The following is a 19,255-nucleotide window of genomic DNA, read 5'->3' on the forward strand; positions in this document are numbered from 1 at the left end:
TGTTGCTCCAGAAGTGTTCCACGTCTGTTAAGTTTGTTGGATTGTCTATTTTAATATGTGTGTTTATCTATTGTCTGGTAAAATTTCTTTTGGTTTGTGTTGAATGTTTGGTTTTGTTTCCTTCTATTTTCACTTTTTTTGTATCTTCTAAGTCGTTTGGCCAATGCTTGTAATTTCTGCTTCTTTTCATCTAATTGCTCTATCGCTTCTTGTGAGATTTTACCTAACCTTTTTCGTTTTTTGTCTGATATTTCATTTCTTATAAATTGTGTTAGCTGTCCGATGTCTCTTCTCAATTTTTCTATTCTGATCTGTAGCCTGTGTTGCCATGCTGGTTTTGTGGGTTTCTTCTGTGTGTTGGTTGGTTCTGATCTCTGCCTAGTGTGTATATTTAGTGTAGTGAGTGCTCCTATATAAATCAGTAGTTGTAACTCTTCCATAGTTGTATTTTCATTTATTTTGTTGTGTATGATTGTGTTGATAGTTGTTATTGTTGTTTTGACTTGTGGGTTATTTGGTGGTCTATGCAAGAATGGTCTAATGTCTGTATTTGTGTCTTTGTATTCTATATATGTCAGCTGAAATTTTTCTTCTATATCTAACATGTGTGTCACTTTGTGTTCTATTTGTGCTTGTTCTGGTGGCTGTCTTAAGATTTCGTTTTCCTCTGATTGTTTAATTAATGCGTGTTGTTCTTTGTTTGTTTGCTCTGGGATGTTTGAGTCCATTACTGTATTTTCTTCTTCTTCTGATTGCACATTATTTTGTTCTAGTATTTGTTGCGCTTGTTGTTTGATGTTTTCTAATTCTGACTGGGGTATCCTGTTATTTTTTATTACTACACGAATCTGATCAGCTAGTCGTTGTTCTGTTAAAAATTTTAATTCTGGGTATCTGGTAATAAATGTTGTGTATACTTGTGATCTGTATCCAGTTGTGTTTGTTCCTAAGTTTGTTGCTTGGTAATAACAGAACATGAGGTGTCGGTTAACTTCATCTGACCATCTCATCCTCTGTCTTTGTTTTCCTTCTAGAGTGGTTGCAGGAAGCATATCCTGCAAAACACCTCTATTTGGATTTAAATCATTTTCCAGTTGGCTAGCAGTGTCGTTACCATTGTGGACGGGCATAGGTTACAAGCATCGTCCCTGACCATGACAGCGCTTGTCCGAGGCTTCATTAGTTCTGTCCTGAACCAACTAATCACACTAAAAGGGGGTTAGCCCTATTAGTGGTTATTATTATTATTATTATTATTGGTGGTAGTAGTAGTAGTAGTAGTAGTAGTAGTAGTAGTAGTACTAGTACTAGTACTAGTAGTATTTACCCTCATATTCCAGATGGAGCACTTGTATTTGACAGCTCTTTATAATAACTCTGAGTATGACTGGAGCATTTGGAAGGGACTTACTGTTCAAGGCCACACCTGTGAAATCCCTAGCTTTTCTTCCACTTGTTGCCAGTATTTCTTTAGACCTGGGATCGGAGGAGAACAACTAGTAATTGCAGGAGGCTGGAATTTAGAAAGTAGCTTGCCATTGTGGTATGGCTTACATAGGCCAGACTGCACACTGTGGAAGAATGCTGTACTTGCCTTTCGCCACTAATGAAGTCTGCTATTGCTGAGCATTGTATCTCCACTGGGCTTTGAATAATGTATGATAAACACTAATTTTGGCCGCAACAACATCTCATGGGATCCCATTATTTAAAAAATCCATAGAAATAAACATGACAGAGAATCTGATGAGCTACGATAGTGAGTAATGCTCGAAAAATTCATGGAGCCCCATTATTTCCATGATTTTCTGTAAATAAAGATGGAAGAGTGTGCTGATGGCCAAAGCAAGCTGTAATTCTTAGGACAGCTGAATTCTGCAGTTCTGCCAGTGATGGAACTCTCTGCCTGATACTGTGGTCTGTCTTGCCATTACGATCTTAATACACGCATACTGCTTGCTAATAAATTACAAAGTGGGGTAAGCCTCCATCGGACAATGGTGGCTCACACGAGATGGCTCGCAGGTGTCCAGTTGAATTATCGTGGATTCTAGTGAACGGTGACCTGCTGTGAGCCTGAAATTTCTTCAAATACTTGCTACCCTTTAACTGTGACAATTATGTTAATGCTTTCAGAGTGAGCACCACATCAGTATGAGCAGCAGGTAGTTTATTGCTATAAATCTACATTCACTGAATAAGAACTTTTTCAACTTTCAAAAAAATTAGATATGAAAACCCCTGCTATACAAAATAGGGAGTGGGGTTGAGTGATCTCACAGCATAGTGGCAGGTGACAGAAATGGATGTGTGTTGCAAATTGAGTAGGATATACACAGTGGTTCACATAAACAACTTAAACACAGTAAGCAAGAAACCTCCTGTGCAGCCCAGTGCAAGGAACATATACTCATGCCTGCAGCTCTCCCAGTGTGGTTGGAAGACTCCAGACTTTCCACTTTTTCTCCTGCCTCCTGATTATTCCATTATTTCTCCCAATTTTTACTAATTATTGTCAAACCCAGGGTATTTGTTTTGAAAACTGACCAAAGATCAAAGTTCAATTCATTTGCTCATTAGTTGGTTTTAATTGATCACACATGTCAAAGTTTGTAGAAATCAGGAAATCACACACAACCTGTATATTGATACCTGACCACAACAGTCTGCCCTCCTCCTTAAAGTTGCTTACGTCAATGGATTTTCCCATTTGTAGTCTGTATTGTCTCTAAATGATGTCCCATTCGTATTTGCTCCACTTAGAGAGGGGGTTCCAGGAGGAATGGCCAGTAATCACAGAAAGTACCAATTGTGTGAAGCCAAAGCAATTAGTAACATGGGCTCTAAAATGAACAACATAGGAGCTGTGAGCACGTGTTCATCTTTGCTACTGTGAATCACCTCTTCTACTTAACAAGTGCCTTTAGCTCTTAAGATATACATTTTAGAGCCATTGTGTAGTAGACAATTTTTCTCATGTTTTGGTCCATTCTACCTTCTCCCAAAATATGAAAGCAAAGATCTCACAGCAGAAGAGATTTCTTTCATTGTATGTGTTCATAGCTTTTAAGGTATACATTTTAAATTTAAAGCCTATGTTTACTAGGCTTTCTTGCTTTGAGTGTTCCTGTCATACCGCTAAATGTTGACCATTCCTTCTTGGACACCCTTACCAGGCTGCAGTCAATGTTGTGATTGTTATAACCTTTAATCACCAATAATTGCGTGGATATTCAAACACACTCATTTAGAAACAATAGCTGGTTACATGATAACAACTCAGTATCTCTTATTCGATGCCATGCCGTGCCATGCGGCCGGCGCCGCTCGTAGCTAGATGGCGCTCCCGTGCTCAGCCGAGTTGCGGAGCGCCTCTATCGCCATTTGCGCGTACTGTCGTGGCGGCACTGTTAAATATTGTGGCACTGTCACAACACCTTTCCCCCCTTGAAAAAAAAAACACTCACTTTCTTGGAGACATGGACAGTGCGGAGACATCCATGGCCTCTTGTGAGGCCCCGAGAAGATCCCGCAGAGAGACACGAGAGTATGGTCGAAAATGTCCAGGTTGGAAGCTCGTGCATGGAATGTGCCTCCTGGACGAGATGATGGGTGAAAACTCCGGAGCAGCATCCATAGGTGTCGTGAACCTGGGGGCGTGCTCCAGCAAGATGGGTCCCGGAGGAGGTGGCGTCGCGACTGGGGCCGGTTCTGGCGTACTCGGAAACGGTAGCGACGGCGGCTGCATCAACATGTACGGTAGCTTGGCAGCAGCGACAGGACTGGCTTCTCGGGCTGGTGGAGGCGAAGGAAGGGGTGGTGGCACCAGCGTGGCCACCACTCATGGGCGCATCTGGTTGTAATGGCGAACAACCATGCCGTTGTCCGTTCGTATTTCACAAAGCTGGCGGCAGCGAAGAGCCTTGACCGCCCCTGGAATCCATTTAGGACGAGATCCATACCCTCGTGCCCACACGTTGGCGCCCACCGAGTATTTTCCCGCACTAGGGGACACAGCACATGGCCTGAAAGGGTGAAGCAGGTGCAGTAGAGTGCGCGGTTGGCGGCCATGCAAGACTTCAGCAGGGCTGCGATCACCCAAAGGCGTGAAGCAATAAGAACTCAGAAATTGCAGCAGAGCGTCATTTGTGGAAAAATCACTAAGGAATTTTGTCATTTGGCTTTTGAAAGTGCGGACAAGGCGCTCGACCTCCCCATTCGATTTTGGATGGAAGGGCGGTGCTGTAACATGGTGAATCCCTTGTCCAGTACAAAAATCACGGAAGGCCTGCGAAGAGAACTGAGGGCCATTGCCGTGACGATCGTGGATGGAAGACGTTCTAGCGCAAAGATTTTGGACAAAGCCAGCGTCGTCACCGCAGTGGTGGGTGACGGACATCGAACAACAAACGGAAACTTCGAGAAGGCGTCAATCAACAGTAGCCAATAAGTACCGAGGAAGGGGCCGGCAAAGTCAGTGTGCACCCGTTCCCATGGCTGCACCGCATCAGGCCACGGAGAGGGCATTGTACGAGGTGCAGCCAGTTGGAGATGCGCCATCTGTGGTCAGAAGAACAACACCATCACGAACAGACAGAAGAAGGCACAAGGCATGGTAGTTGGGAAGGGGATCCGATGCCTGGCCCTGTGTCCTGTCCGGCCAACCCCGTTGAACAAAACCGATCACCTGACGCAGGACCGGGTCCCGCACAGTAGCCGGCGTGACCTGTGAACCTGTTAAGTGGAAAACCCTCGACTGCACGACGTTCTTCCTCATCAGTGTGGAAACAGAGTAATTCATCACAATCGAAAACCGGGTCGGGGCCCATCGGCAATCGCGACAATGCGTCAGCGTTGGCGTGCTGGGCCGTGGGGCGATAGTGAATCTCATAGTGAAAATGAGACAAGTATAAGGCCCAACGTTGCAGGCGGTGAGCTGCCTTATCCGGAAGCGACGCCGATGGGCTGAGCAGAGAGACCAGCGGCTTGTGGTCGGTGATGAGGTGAAACTTAGAACCATACAAAAAAACGCTGAACTTTTTTAGAGCATAAATGATAGCAAGTGTCTCCTTTCCGATTTGAGAGTAATGCCGTTGCGCATCGTTGAGGGTCTTGGAAGCATAGGCGATGGGTCGTTCCGACCCATCCTCATACCGATGGGCGAGAACAGCCCCTAGGCCATACTGTGACACGTCAGTCGCCAGAACCGAGTGCTGACCCGGACGGAATGTGGCAAGACAAGGCGCCGACTGCAAATGAGCCTTCAGGCAGACAAAAGCCTGCTCACACTCGTCGGACCAACAGAAAGGGACGTTTTTTCGTAACAGCTGATGCAGAGGATGAGCTACCGCCGCCGCGGATGGAATGAATTTGTGATAAAAAGCAATCTTGCCTAGAAACGCCTGAAGTTCTTTGACCATAGACGACCGGGGTAGAGTGTTAATGGCCACAACGTGCTGACGTAGAGGACGTAGACCCTCACGGGAGAAGTGGAAACCAAGATACACGATGGAGGGTTGGAAGAACTGTGACTTGTCCAGATTGCACCTCAACCCAGCCGAATGCAAAATCCGAAACAGTGGACGCAAATTGCGAAGGTGCTCCTCAGTGGAGGCCCCCGCGACAACAATGTCATCCAGATAGTTTATGCAGCCGGGAACGGAAGCTGTGAGCTGTTCCAAAAACCGCTGAAAAATGGCCGGCGCGCTAGCGACGCCAAATGGTAACCGCTGGTACTGATACAACCCACAAGGAGTGTTGATGACGAGAAATTCCTTGGAAGAAGCATCCAACGGCAACTGATGGTACGCCTCCGATAAGTCAAGTTTGGAAAAGAACTGGCCCCCAGCGAGCTTGGTAAATAACTCCTCAGGACGGGGAAGAGGATAAGTGTCATTGAGCACTGACAGTGTCTTTAAAATCACCACACAATTGCAGACTCCTGTTTGGTTTAGAAACCACCACGATTGGCAATGCCCATTCGCTGGAGGTAACAGGAAGGAGTATCCCTGAAGCTGTTAACATCTACATCTACATCTACATCTATACTCCGCGAGCCACCTTACGGTGTGTGGCGGAGGGTACTTATTGTACCACTATCTGATCCCCCCTTCCCTGTTCCATTCACGAATTGTGCGTGGGAAGAACGACTGCTTGTAAGTCTCCGTATTTGCTCTAATTTCTCGGATCTTTTCGTTGTGATCATTACGCGAGATATATGTGGGCGGTAGTAATATGTTGCCCATCTCTTCCCGGAATGTGCTCTCTCGTAATTTCGATAATAAACCTCTCCGTATTGCGTAACGCCTTTCTTGAAGTGTCCGCCACTGGAGCTTGTTCAGCATCTCCGTAACGCTCTCGCGCTGACTAAATGTCCCCATGACGAATCGCGCTGCTTTCCGCTGGATCATGTCTATCTCTTCTATTAATCCAACCTGGTAAGGGTCCCATACTGATGAGCAATACTCAAGAATCGGACGAACAAGCGTTTTGTAAGCTACTTCTTTCGTCGATGAGTCACATTTTCTTAGAATTCTTCCTATGAATCTCAACCTGGCGCCTGCTTTTCCCACTATTTGTTTTATGTGATCATTCCACTTCAGATCGCTCCGGATAGTAACTCCTAAGTATTTTACGGTCGTTACCGCTTCCAATGATTTACCACCTATGGCATAATCGTACTGGAATGGATTTCTGCCCCTATGTATGCGCATTATATTACATTTATCTACGTTTAGGGAAAGCTGCCAGCTGTCGCACCATGCATTAATCCTCTGCAGGTCTTCCTGGAGTACGTACGAGTCTTTTGATGTTGCTACTTTCTTGTAGACAACCGTGTCATCTGCAAATAGCCTCACGGAGCTACCGATGTTGTCAACTAAGTCATTTATGTATATTGTAAACAATAAAGGTCCTATCACGCTTCCTTGCGGTACTCCCGAAATTACCTCTACATCTGCAGATTTTGAACCGTTAAGAATGACATGTTGTGTTCTTTCTTCTAGGAAATCCTGAATCCAATTACAAACCTGGTCCGATATTCCGTAAGCTCGTATTTTTTTCACTAAACGTAAGTGCGGAACCGTATCAAATGCCTTCCTGAAGTCCAGGAATACGGCATCAATCTGCTCGCCAGTGTCTACGGCACTGTGAATTTCTTGGGCAAATAGGGCGAGCTGAGTTTCACATGATCTCTGTTTGCGGAATCCATGTTGGTTATGATGAAGGAGATTTGTATTATCTAAGAACGTCATAATACGAGAACACAAAACATGTTCCATTATTCTACAACAGATTGACGTAAGCGAAATAGGCCTATAATTATTCGCATCTGATTTATGACCCTTCTTGAAAATGGGAACGACCTGCGCTTTCTTCCAGTCGCTAGGTACTTTACGTTCTTCCAGCGATCTACGATAAATTGCTGATAGAAAGGGGGCAAGTTCTTTAGCATAATCACTGTAGAATCTTAAGGGTATCTCGTCTGGTCCGGATGCTTTTCCGCTACTAAGTGATAGCAGTTGTTTTTCAATTCCGATATCGTTTATTTCAATATTTTCCATTTTGGCGTCCGTGCGACGGCTGAAGTCAGGGACCGTGTTACGATTTTCCGCAGTGAAACAGTTTCGGAACACTGAATTCAGTATTTCTGCCTTTCTTCGGTCGTCCTCTGTTTCGGTGCCATCGTGGTCAACGAGTGACTGAATAGGGGATTTAGATCCGCTTACCGATTTTACATATGACCAAAACTTTTTAGGGTTCTTGTTTAGATTGTTTGCCAATGTTTTATGTTCGAATTCGTTGAATGCTTCTCTCATTGCTCTCTTTACGCTCTTTTTCGCTTCGTTCAGCTTTTCCTTATCAGCTATGATTCGACTACTCTTAAACCTATGATGAAGCTTTCTTTGTTTCTGTAGTACCTTTCGTACATGATTGTTATACCACGGTGGATCTTTCCCCTCGCTTTGGACCTTAGTCGGTACGAACTTATCTAAGGCGTACTGGACGATGTTTCTGAATTTTTTCCATTTTTGTTCCACATCCTCTTCCTCAGAAATGAACGTTTGATGGTGGTCACTCAGATATTCTGCGATTTGTGCCCTATCACTCTTGTTAAGCAAATATATTTTCCTTCCTTTCTTGGCATTTCTTATTACACTTGTAGTCATTGATGCAACCACTGACTTATGATCACTGATACCCTCTTCTACATTCACGGAGTCGAAAAGTTCCGGTCTATTTGTTGCTATGAGGTCTAAAACGTTAGCTTCACGAGTTGGTTCTCTAACTATCTGCTCGAAGTAATTCTCGGACAAGGCAGTCAGGATAATGTCACAAGAGTCTCTGTCCCTGGCTCCAGTTCTGATTGTGTGACTATCCCATTCTATACCTGGTAGATTGAAGTCTCCCCCTATTACAATAGTATGATCACGAAACTTCTTCACGACGTTCTGCAGGTTCTCTCTGAGGCGCTCAACTACTACGGTTGCTGATGCAGGTGGTCTATAGAAGCATCCGACTATCATATCTGACCCACCTTTGATACTTAGCTTAACCCAGATTATTTCACATTCGCATTCGCTAATAACTTCACTGGATATTATTGAGTTCTTTACTGCTATAAATACTCCTCCACCATTGGCGTTTATCCTATCCTTGCGGTATATATTCCATTCTGTGTCTAGGATTTCGTTACTGTTCACTTCCGGTTTTAACCAACTTTCCGTTCCTAATACTATATGCGCACTATTTCCTTCAATAAGAGATACTAATTCAGGAACCTTGCCCTGGATACTCCTGCAGTTTACCAATATTACGTTAACTTTTCCTGTTTTTGGTCTCTGAGGACGGACGTTCTTTATCAACGATGATAATGTCCTCTCTGGTAAGCCGTCAGGTATTTTATCGTTTCGCCCAAGGGGGGGTCCCTCTAACCTAAAAAACCCCCGTGTGCACGCCACACGTACTCTGCTACCCTAGTAGCTGCTTCCGGTGTGTAGTGCACGCCTGACCTGTCTAGGGGGGCCCTACAGTTCTCCACCCAATAACGGAGGTCGATGAATTTGCAACCATTATAGTCGCAGAGTCGTCTGAGCCTCTGGTTTAGACCCTCCACACGGCTCCAAACCAGAGGACCGCGATCGACTCTGGGCACTATGCTGCAGATATTAAGCTCAGCTTGCACTCCGCGTGCGATGCTGGTTGTCTTCACCAAATCAGCCAGCCGCCGGAAGGAACCAAGGATGGCCTCAGAACCCAAGCGGCAGGCGTCATTCGTTCCGACATGTGCTACTATCTGCAGCCGGTCACACCCAGTGCGTTCAATAGCTGCCGGAATGGCCTCCTCCACATTACGGACGAGACCCCCCGGCAAGCACACCGAGTGCACACTGGCATTCTTCCCCGACCTACCCGCTATTTTCCTGAGGGGCTCCATAACCCGCCTAACGTTGGAGCTCCCTATAACTAATAGGCCCGCCCTCTGTGACTGTCGGAACCTTGCCGGAGAATCGGCCACTGGCCCAACAGGCGAGGCATCCTGTGGTGGCTCGGAAACGATGTCATCACCACTAGGAAGCACCCCGTACCTGTTGGAAAGGGGTAAGGCAGCTGCCACGCGGCCAGATCCCACCTTCGCCTTTCGGCCAGGCACGCGCGAGCCCACCACTGTCCGCCATTCACCCTGGAGTGATGGCTGACCGGTAAGATGCTCACTGCCGGAAGACGCAGCGACATCAGGGGTTCCATGTGATTCCAAGGCCACCGAAGTAGGCATAGGTCTCACCACAGTTGCCCCAACGCCACTACGAGCCGACGCCTGCGCCTCGAGCTCGATGAGCCTAACAGACAAAGCCTCCACCTGCCCCCGAAGAGTGGCCAATTCTCCTTGCGTCCGCTCACAACAACCACAGTCCCTACACATGACTATGTTTACCCTACCCTATACGGTGACAAATTCCCAAGATAATCTTCTGATGAGCTACTCTGATAATCAAGAAACACTCACTGAAATACGAGACGCGAAAACTACGCTAGGTTTTCCCAGAAAAACTATTTAAAAGCTAAGCGCAGCAAATAAGTACAAAAACGCTTTATACAAACAGTACTCGCTGCTGCTGGTGCTCTCGCTCTGGCTGTCACAAGACCTGTCTATCTCAGTCTTGACAGGTGCACAGAACGCTATCGGAATAGGGCGTGCCCGGAAAAACTTAGGGCGAACTGTAGGTTTAAGAGTAATGTGGGCTTCAAAATCCTTGGCACGACCCAGACCAGCAGAGAACACGGACGAAAATTCAGAACACAATCCATCCAGCTGTTGATACGGAATATTCTCAGATATGAGGTGCACACCATCATCAACGGAGAACCCGAACAACTGGAAAGCATCATAACCGAACAGGTTTTCAGTGCCCGCATGATCCACCACATAAAACGTGAGGGGCCTAATAACAGACTTGTAGGCAGTGGAAGCATCAAACTGGCCAATGATAGGAATTTTCTGTTTATTATAAGTTCTCAGATTTTGCGTAACTGGAGACAAGGGAGGGGAGCCCAACACCAAATACGTGCGAGAATTAATGAGAGTTACTGCAGAGCCAGTCTCCACTTGCATGCGAATGTCTTTATCCAGAACACGAACAGTAACAAACAACTTATTTGTTTGAGAAATCACACAGTTAACATCCGTGTCCGATGCCTCGTCCTCGTCGACGGGAACTTTAGGGGACTGACACACAGAAGCAAGGTGGCCTTGTTTCCTACACGAATCACACGTGGCCCAACATTTTGGACACGCGGCCCTGTCATGCTGGACGAAACAACGTGGACAAGAAGGAAGTGCGGAACGAACCTGCTTCTGTGGTTGCTGTTGTCCCTGCGAGTGTTGCGGCCCAACGCGACGTCGTTTACGCGAGTGAACCGCCGCCACATCTTCGTTCTCCTGTGAAACAGGCAAATTGTCCGTGTCGAAAGTTGACTGTACAGCGCCCGCATCACACCACGCGTCTATTTGCGCGCCAGCAGCGTGAGACACTTCAAAGGATTGGGCGATGCTCAGAACTTCCGACAACGACGGGTTTGGCAGTTGTAGGGCACGTTGCCGAACTTCTTTATCAGGAGCAAGCCGTAGAATAGCATCCCTAACCACCGAATCAGCATAAGACTCATGATGAGCGTCCGTGACAAACTGACATTTCCTACTCAGACCGTGTAGTTCCGCCGCCCAAGCCCGGTAAGATTGATGGGGCTGTTTACGACACCGGTAGAACGCCACGCGGGCGGCAACGACGTGGGTGTTTTTGCGGTAATAGTTAGACAATAAGTCACACATTTCTTGGAAGGACAGAGAGGCAGGTTCCCGCAGAGGGGCTAACTGAGATAGCAGCTGATAGATCCGCGGGGAAATCCAAGATAGAAATAACGACTTACACATAGGAGCGTCGACAACGCCGAAAGCCGAGAAGTGTTGCCGCAAACGCTTCTCATAATCCTCCCAGTCTTCAGCGGCCTCGTCGTAAGGAGGGAATGGAGACGGAGAAGAGGAAGACAGACGATGAGTAAGCGACGTCGACAACGCCTGAATAGCAGCCGTCAGCTGTGTTTGTAGTTCAATGAGCGCTTGCATAAGCTGTTCCGTGTCTGCCCTGTCACGAACACCCAAATCCACAGCGCAGTGAAAATATCCGACCTCGTCGCCAAAAAGTGTTATAACCTTTAATCCCCAATAATTGCGTGGATATTCAAACACACTCACTTAGAGACAGTAGCTGGTTACATGATAACAACTCAGTATCTCTCGTTCGACTGCCGTGCCGTGACGTGCGGCCGGCGCCGTTCGTAGCTAGGTGGCGCTCCTGCGCTCAGCCGAGCTGCGGAGCGCCTCTATCACCGTTTGCGCGTACTGTCGTGGCGGCACTGTCAAATGTCGTGCCACTGTCACAACAGTGATTCACAGTGGTCACAATGTTTTTGTTCATCAGCGTATAAGAACAATAAATGAGGTTAAAATTTATAAGCAAAAGTACCTAGAAATGAAAATGGAACAAGCTTATAGTAAGTGTGAAATGAAATGAGTTACATGTAAGATCTATAAATCATGAGATATAAGCACCATCTGGAAAGCAGTTTTTCAAATGCAGCAACCATTACTTGAAATGATGCCTGCTGAAAGAAACATGGGCCTGCAGTTGGCTATCCACACATTGTACTACTCTTAGTGCTGGGATGTTCATTCATAATGACAAGTAGAAAGATGTGGGGGTTTGGAGCTTTAGTGGTGACCCTACCAAGTAGATATGAATACATTCGCCACCCATCCATTAGTTGACACCTCTCCCTTGTGGAAACCTGACCATAAGAAAAGTGTCCTATCAGTTCTAGGTTGTGGAAACCTAGGGTGTAATCACAAACTTTTGCTGACTAACCCATGTTTGCCTCTGTAAACAAAAGTTACACACACAAGAGAAGAGTGGAAAAAAACATGACATTTGAAGTGAAGTATTTGCCAATAACAAAAAGTGACATTAGTTTAGTTGCATGACACATGGCATGTTACGTAGGTAAGTGGTGCATCAGCTGTATGAAGGAGAAACCAATTGATGTAAGTACATTTTGTATGTGGGCTGGCAGTCTGTCACATAACATTAGTCTGTTAAAATCATTCTCTTATCAGAGAGAAGACAATAAATGAGTGCTAACTTACGTCTAATCGTATGTTCGCGTGTGCATATGTGCACAGATGCGCACGCTTAATATAGCTGTCACTGTCTCTCACTTGCCATTTTACATTGCTCCTTATCTATCCAGCCTCCATATTGCAAATCTCTGTTTTGCATTTCTTTGTCTCAATTCTGGTTCCATATTCTTGGTGGTCTATATCTTTTTCTTCTTCTAGAAAAAATCCACCGCCTTACTTGTTTTGGCCATCTTGTATCACCCACCCTTTCAAGATGCCTATACTAAACTGTCTGTTTCAGTTGTGTCTATTATAGTCTTTTCAGCTTATATTATCCTCCATATTTCTTCATTTCTTATATGATCCGATCTTGATATTCCAATACTTAACTTCCAGTAATCCATTTCCATTGCAAGCATTCTTTGTGTATCTCTGTTATTAACTACCCAGGTTTCTGACCCATATGTTGCAGTACTTTTTGCAGTTGTGTGGTATATTACTTTTTTGTTTTTGGTTGTTACTTTTTTTATTCCATAAGGCAGAATTTAACTGTCAGATTGCTTCTTGCATTGTCCAACTTTATGTTTTATTTCTTCTCTGCTTCTTCCACTACTAGGTAACTTTCCTCCAAGCTATTTAAAAGCTTTACTCCATTTTTCTTGGCCAATGCCAGTTTCTGAATCCATTGTCTCATTCTCTCCTAGTGCAAGATTTGTTGTAAGATCCGATTGCTCATACTGTTCTGAGTTTCCAGAATATATATTCCATATCTTCTTCATCTGTTGCAATGATCTCTTGGTCATCCACAAAAAGTAATCTATACAACATTTGTTCTAATTGGACTTCCCGTATCTCAGTATTTATATTTCCATTTTTGTAAAACTTCCTGTAAATAGGTTTTGAGCAGAGTAGCAACTAAAGTATATCCTTGTCATAGTCACACAACTGGTGCATGCTGTGTAAAACTTTTTCACAACTAATACATAAATAGATACTCTTCTTCAACATACTCTCCCATAACTTACTTAGTAGGACCATGTCATAAACATTATGTAGATCCACAAATATCAAATGGATATTCTTATTTCTAGCCTTTCCCTTCTGTATTGGAGTTTGTAAAGTAAATATTCTGTCAGTACAGGAGCATCCAGTTTGAACACCATTTTATTTTTCCATTTCTTCTATTTGTTCTCCTATCCACTTCCTTAAAACTCTGGCTACTAAAGGCATCACACTAATCCCTCTGTAATTTTTGCATTCCCTCTGGTCATATTTTTTTATATGGAAGTAATACATGCCTTTTTCCATTCATAAGGAATTTGATCATCTTTTAAACCTTTGTCAAAGACCCTTGTCAGAATTTCATAAAGAAATGTGGGTACAACTTGTATAAGCTCAATATTTGTACTGCTTGGTCCCAGTGTTTTATGTCTTCATTTGTCTGACTGCAATACTACTTCATCACAGCTGATTGATGGCACCTTGTTAGGCATCTCTGTCTCTTGCCTCCATAGTCTAGAGCAGATTGGAAAAAATTGGATGTCCAGCAACTTTGTTGCCCTTAATAATGATAATATGTATGGCTCTGTAATCTTTGATGGTAGCACATCTGAACCATTCAGTATGAACTGTGGCGTAGGACAAGGCTGTAGATTGGCACCCACACTTTTTGGAATTTTCTTCTCAGCTCTGCTCCAAGTGGCTTCTGAGGATTGCAACTTTGGAGTACACCTGAATACCAGGAAATACAGAAAGCTTTCCAACGTCAGTCTTCTGAAGAGTAAGACAAAACGCTATCTGATAATTGCTCGTGATCTCCTGTATGCTGATGATGCTGCAATTATTGTGAACTCTGCAAAAGAGCTGTGAGAGCTAATATCAAGGTTTAGTCATCCATGCCACCTCTTCTTGATGAATGTAAACAGCAGTAAGACCATAATTATGGTTCAGGGTGCTAATACACAGCTGAATATCACATTAGGTGGAACTATTCTGCAAGTTGTGGATAAATTTGCTATCTTGGATCCACCATAGAATCAAACATCTCTATTGACAAGGAGATTGATGCTCGCATTGGAAGAGCTGGGACTACTTTTGGTAAGCTCTCTACATGTGTTTGGAAAAACAACAAACTCTCTTTGACCACCAACATTCTTGTATATCAAACTTGGGTGCTGACCATCCTTTTGTATGCATTGGAAACACGGACTACAAATGCGCAACAAGAACATTGCCTTAATGCTTTCCCCACGGCGTGCCTGAGATCCATCCTCTGAGTAACGTGGAAGGACCGAGTGACCAATGAAACAGTACTATCTATAACTGCAACAGCTTTTCAGCAATCTTGAAGCAGAGACAACTGCGCTGGCTGGGACACATCTACTTTGTGGGTCCTGAGAGATTACCACGTGAAGTGACGCTTGGAAACATTTCTACAGCCAAAAGAGGCATACGATGTCGTGTATTGAGGTTCAAGGATTGCTGTAAACGAGATATGGAAAGATTTGGCGTCAACACCAACAGGTGGGAGGCACAGGCTAGCATGAGACCAGAGTGGCGTAATGTTACATCATCTGAAAGGCTGAAGCACGATGAAGGCTTGTTAGGCAGATAAGGCAGAAAAAGCTTCGCAATGTTGCCACTGCTCGTGCCTCAGCAGCTAGATATACTTGCGACAAATGCAGCATGAAAGGCTGTGCTGCCATTGGCTCTCTGAGCCATATGAGAAAATGTAACTCATGACCCCACAGATGCTGTAACAATCATCTACCAAGATAATGTGGTCAAAATAGTTTTATACCTAGTGTTTCACCTCTCAATGTTAGAGATATTGTCAGAGGTGATAAAGATTCAGGCAGCAGCTTCAGACTTAAACAAGTGCAGGGTGCTGAGCTTTTTATACATATCCATGTGACTGTCGGGTCATGACTCATCAGACGATTGCCTAAGATCACGGAGCTTCGCAAATGCGTGTTATGGAGCTTGTAGTGGGGAAGGGTTGATGCTTTTTTGCATTATTTAGCATTAAGGACCATGACTTGTCTAATTTGAGCTGTTATTCTTTTCTATTAAAGTTGTTTTTGTGATTTTGAATTTCTGTGGCCACATCCTAACATAGCAACAAAATGTGGGCAAACCCATAGTATCAAAGAAATAGATTTAGTGGTTCTCTGGTCCCAGTGCATGACCTATTACTGAGAATTTAGCTGCGTTTCTCAAATGTTTTTGTTCCTATGTATTTTGAACGCAAGTACAAGGGATTTTATGTACTCCTGCTGTGGCAAGTGGAGGGTGTGGGTCCTTTAGAGTATTTTAATATTCACACAGTTTATGTGGTCATTTAAACACTGTGCAATGCTACAACTTCTTAGTGCTCTGCTGATGCATTCTGTGACTTCTTTTACAAACGGGAGGGAAACTTTCCCTTTAGATGGTTCCCTTATAGCTTGTTTTCTCAGCTTTTGCTGGCTCAGGTACTTTGTATGTTGCCCTAGATCAGACAGCCTAATGCATGGGGGATACTAAGGTAGGTGAAACCATCTTGCAGGAACATTTCCCAAAAACGGCAACAAAAGCGCTGTGCACCTCCACAACGTGTTTGCCAAGAACTCTGTCCAAGGCTTGTACAAATGTAATGCTTGAAACATTTGGACTAAGTGTTAGCACATTGTATAGAAAGCTTTTACATCAGTAAGCAGTATATCATCACGAGTCCTTACCTACCAGCAGCCTCATTGCAGGTCCATGCTGCTGAATGTTTTCGTTCCATTGAATTTTTCTGGTAATGCCTCTAGATTCTCCTGTCTCTCCAACTCTCTCTCTCTCTCTCTCTCTCTCTCTGAGGTGACAAAAGTTACGGGACATCTCCTACTATTGTGCCGGTGGCTCACTGGAACAGCTTGACGTGGCGTGGACTCAACAGGCAGCTGGAAGTCCCCTGCAGAAGTACTGAGCCGTGCTGCCGCTGTAGCCAGCTGTGACTGGGAAAGTGTTGCCGGTGCAGGATCTTGTGCACAAACTGGACTCCCTGTGATACCCATAAATGTTTGATGGGATCCATGTAGGGCAGCCAGGGTGGCCAAATCATCCACTACAATTGTCCAGAATATTCTTCAAACCAGTTGGGAACGATTGTGGCCTGATGATATGCTGCATTGTCAACCATAAAAATTCCATTGTTGTTTGGGAACGTAGGTGCAAATGGTCTTCAAGTAGCCAAACATAACCATTTCCAGTCAGTGATTGGTTCAGTTGGTCCAGAGGATCCAGACCGTTCCATCTAAACACAGCCCACACCATTGTGGAGTCACCACCAACTTGCACAATGCATTGTTGACAGCCCGAGTCCATGGCTTCACATCACTCATCTGCTGCCACAGCCCATTAACGCCACCGTGACCTAACTGATATTTTCATCATAGGTCCAACATTGATTCTGCAGTTATTTTGTGCAGAGTTGCTTGTCTGTTAGCACTGAAACCTCTACACAAATGATGATGCTTTTGGTCGTTAACATTGTCAGTACAGTGCATTTTCTTACTAGTGACACACATGGTAAAATACTTATCACTGTCCATGTCAAGATCAAATTTTCAGTTATACTGCCTGGCTGATTCCTCAATTACATCTAGTTTCATATTTTGTAGGTTTTTCTACCAGCTGCTTTGCGCTTTGCTCATGGAATTGGGTACGGGGGTACAAAGAAAGGTTCTGGTTTCTTCACCTGTAACATATGTTCTGCAGTCCTTATATTTCCTGTCCATTTAGAATACCATCTTATGCCTGCTTGTTCATACCTTCCTCCTTCTTATGACCTAATGGGCCAAGTTTCTTTTCTACAGCCAGTTTGAAGTAATGTGCTTTCGTTTGCCTTAGCATCTCCATCATTTTCTAAGCACTGCTGCTGCCTTGAGAGCGTCGTATGGTGCTAACTGCGAATCCATGTCTTGTCATTCCCACTGCTTCTCTCACATCAAGGCTTCCTTTGATGCAAATAGTCCTGTTAATTCCACCTTTTCCCAATTCCGCAAAACTTTGTTCAAAATCAGTTCTGGTACGACTAGTGCTGAAATACCTTGTTCGTCTTTGTTTATCCACACTGTGACTAGATCGCTCTTCATTGTTTAGCTTTTTGCACGTACAGCACCCACAATACAAGTGCCACTTATTGGAAGGGTTGGTATTATTTTGCCATATTCCAGCGATATGTGCATCTACATGTACATCTACACTCCAGCTGCCTTCATTAGGGAAGCACCCACTATCACCAACAGTCGGCTCACTTTCGAATTTATTTATCTCCTAAGTAATGCACTCAGAAATACAATGCAGTGTTACAGGTTTTTTTTAACAAGTGTTTCACAATAGTTACTGAGAACGTGGGATTGTAAGGTTAGAAGCTGCCTTGGAATATCTTAGACCAGTCATTACAAATAAATTCAGTAATATTAATCTGATCTTTACTTCATTAGTAGAAATAATGTTCACCACAGAATCTTTAAACTCAAGGAATCCAAGTGGTTATATTAATACATACATCAAAAAAGTTTTGCGTCACCTCGCTTCCGAGAGTTCCGGAACCTGTACAGAAAATTGGAACAGAGATCAACATCATTTCCGCGCTTTTTTTATTGCTCTTGAAAACCACACATTGCTTGTTGTACCACCATACAGCGAGGCCCTCAGAGGTGGTGGGCCATATTGCTCTACACACCAGTACCGCTAATACCCAGCAGCACGTCCTCTTGCATTGATGCATGCCTGTATTCATTGCCACAAGTTCATCAAGGCGCTGTTGGTCCAGATCGTCCCACGCCTCAACAGCGATTCGGTGTAGATCCTTAGAGTGGTTAGTGGGTCACATCGTCCATAAACAGCCCTTTCCAATCGATCCCAGGCACGATCGATAGGGTTCACGTCTGGAGAACATGCTGGCCACTCTAGTCAAGCAATGTCATCATCCTGAAGGAAGTGATTCAGAAGATGTGCACGATGGGGGAGCGAATTGTCGTCCGTGAAGACGAATGCCTCGCCAATATGCTGCTGATACGATTGCACTATTGGTCGGAGGATGGCATTCACGTATTGTACAGTCATTACGGCGCCTTCTGTGACCACCAGCGGCGTACGTCGGCTCGACATAATGCCACCTCAAAACATCAGGGAACCTCCACCTTGCTGCACTCGCTGGACAGTGTGTCTAAGGCGTTCAGTCTGATCAGGTTGCCTACAAACACATCTCTGACAATTGTCTGCTTGAAGGCATATGCGGCACTCGTTGGTGAATGGAATGTGAGTGGTCCATTCGCTGATCCATTCGACATGTTTCTGGGCCCACCTGTACTGCGCCGCATGGTGTCGTGGTTGCATAGATGGATCTCGCCACGGACGTCGGGAGCGAAGTTGCGCACCATGCAGAGTATTGCGCAGAGTCTGAGTCGTAACACGACGTCGTGTGGCTGCACGAAAAAACATTATTCAAAATGGTGGCTTTGCTGTCAGGGTAGCGGTCATCCACTGCAGTAGTAGCCCTTGGGCAGCCTGATTGAGGCATGTCATCGACAGTTCCTGTCCGGACATCTT

At 44.7% G+C, this 19,255-nt stretch overlaps 1 protein-coding gene across 4 annotated transcripts in view; it reads left to right on the forward strand.

Moving 5' to 3' along the window:
• LOC126106799 (gastrula zinc finger protein XlCGF17.1-like) overlaps window positions 1–19,255 on the forward strand; it is a 154,690-nt gene that overhangs the window by 103,972 nt on the left and 31,463 nt on the right. The window lies entirely within an intron of this gene.

The sequence above is a fragment of the Schistocerca cancellata genome, chromosome 10 (genome assembly GCF_023864275.1).
Source record: "Schistocerca cancellata isolate TAMUIC-IGC-003103 chromosome 10, iqSchCanc2.1, whole genome shotgun sequence".
Taxonomy (NCBI): domain Eukaryota; kingdom Metazoa; phylum Arthropoda; class Insecta; order Orthoptera; family Acrididae; genus Schistocerca; species Schistocerca cancellata.